Source organism: Mus caroli, chromosome 11 (genome assembly GCF_900094665.2).
Source record: "Mus caroli chromosome 11, CAROLI_EIJ_v1.1, whole genome shotgun sequence".
NCBI classification, from domain to species: Eukaryota; Metazoa; Chordata; class Mammalia; order Rodentia; family Muridae; genus Mus; species Mus caroli.
In genome coordinates, this window is record NC_034580.1 from 98,512,759 (window position 1) to 98,515,353 (window position 2,595).

A 2,595-nucleotide genomic window follows, 5' to 3' on the forward strand; every position below is an offset into this window, starting at 1 on the left:
CCTGCCTCTGCCTCCCGAGTGCTGGGATTAAAGGCGTGCGCCACCACGCCCGGCTCGTGGTGTGGTTTGTGTCCATCATTGATGACCTTCATTTGAGCCATAGACAATGCTTATAAAAGGATGGGGTGCAGCCAGCTCTTGTTCTCTCTCTATTAACCCCAGCTGGCCTCAAGATTCTCAGCTTCCCCAATGCCAGGACTACAGGCATGCATCAGCAGGCCCACTTTCGTTATCCTTTTTTTATCTGGTTGGTTTTTTGGAAGGCTGAGACAGGAGGATTACAGCAAGTCAAGGCCAGCCTGAGGCACACGGGGAGTTCCAGTCAAGCCCTGGAAGCATCATAATGAGACCTTGCCTCCAGCAGTAAGTAAATAGATGCTCTGATTCTGATACATTTATTAGTAGGAACTCTTTCAGGGTATCACGTGGCCTGTAGCTGCTGATATCCAGTCCTCCTGTTTGGCTTTGGTATACTGTAAGCTTTTGTTTGGTTTTGGGTTTTTTTTTTTTTTTAGACAAGAGTCTTATTATGTAGCCCAGACTGGCCTTGTACTCTCTAATAACCCCAGCTAGCCTCAAGTTTCGAAGCTCCCCCAGTGCCCAGCTTATAGGCATGCACCACCAGGCCCACTTTCCTTATCCTTTTTGGGTTTGGGTTTTGGTTTTTCTTTGAAATAGGATCTCACTATCTAGCTTTGATGCTCCTGGAACTCATTACATAAACCAAGCTGGCATCGAACTCACAGAGATCTTGTGCTTCTGCCTCCCAAGTGCTGGCACTAAAAGACCACCACTTAGCCAGGTGATGGTGGCACACACTCTTAGTCCCAGCACTTGGGAGGCAGAGGCAGATAACAAATCTCTGAAAATTGAGGCCAGCCCGGTCTACAGAGTGAGTTCCAGGATAGCCAGGTTTATACAGAGAAACCCAGTCTCAAAACAACAAGAAAATGAACAAAAACCAAAATCCACCATCATTATTTGTTTTGATACTCAGATTGCCCCATACTTGACCAAGAGAACAATTGTTAAACACTTTTAAAATGCATCCCCACAGTTATTACTGTAATTGAAAACTGTTTGCTTTTTGTTTTTGTTTTTGATTTGATATAGATAGGGTCTGGAATAGCCCAGGCTGGGCTCCAAACTCAGAACTTGGAAGAATGAAGCTAAGGATGACCTTGAACTCCTGCCCCTCCTGCTTCCACCCACAAAGCAGCCTTGTCTAAGCTATTCTCTATGCCAGATACCATGCTATTAAAAAAAAAATACAACAACTAATTTTGTAAAGATTTGTTTTATTTTATGTGTGTTAGTTTTTGCCTGCAAGTATGTACCTGTACCATATGTCTGCAGTGAGGAAGGGCGCCAGAAGAGGGCGTCTGATCTACTGCAACTGGAAGTGCAGGCAATTGTGAGGCACTATGAGGGTGCTGGGAACCAAACTCCGGTCCTCTGTAAAAGCAGCAGATGTTCATAACCACCGAGCCATCACTTCAGCCCTCATGCTAATCTTTTTACTTGAATTATCCTACTCAATGGCTATGGCCACTGTTATTATTTGAATATTCTTGGCCCAGGGAGTGGCACTATTAGGAGGTGTGGCCTTGTTGGAGTAGGTGTGTCACTGTAGGCATGAGCTTTAAGACCCTCCTTTATCTTAACTAAGATACCTGGAACTCAGTATTCCATTAGCAGCCACCAGATGAAGATGTAGAACTCTTGCCAGGCGGTGGTGGTGCACTTGGGAGGCAGAGGCAGGCAGATTTCTGAGTTCGAGGCCAGCCTGGTCTACAAAGTGAGTTTCAGGACAGCCTGGGCTATACAGAGAAACCCTGTCAAAAAACAAAACAAAACAAAACAAAAAACTCTCAGCTCCTCCTGCATCATGTGTGCCTGGATACTGCCATATTCTTACCTTGATGATAATGGACTGACCTCTCTGAACCTGTAAGTCAGCCCAATTAAATGTTGTTCTTGTAAGAGTTGCCTTGTGGGCTGGAGAGATGGCTCAGAGGTTAAGAGCACTGACTGCTCTTCTGAAGGTCCTGAATTCAAATCCCAGCAACCACATGGTAGCTCACAACAATCTGTAATGTGTTCTGATTCCCTCTTCTGGGGTGTCTGAAGACAGCTACAGTGTACTTACATATAATAAATATAAATAAATAAAGTTTCAGACTAGCTAGAGCTACATAGGTGAGAGACGTTGTCTTAGGGAGAGAGAGAGAGAGAGAGAGAGAGAGAGAGAGAGAGAGAGAGAGAAGAGAGCGGAACTTGAATTAATTGAGTCTGGTGGCAAGCACATATAATCACACCACTGAGGCAGGAGGTGAGAGGATTGCTGTGCATCAAAACTGGTCTAGACCTTGTACTGACTTCCAAGCAGGCTAGTCTGGGCTACAAAGTAAGACTTTACCTAAACCAAAACAAACCAAAACCAAAAAGTTGAAGGGTGGGCCGGGCATAGTGGTGGCGCAAGCCTTTGATCCCAGCACTTAGGAGGCAGAGGCAGGTGGATCTCTGAGTTCGAGGCCAGCCTGGTCTACAAAGTGAGTTCCAGGACAGCCAGGGCTATACAGAGAAACCCTGTCT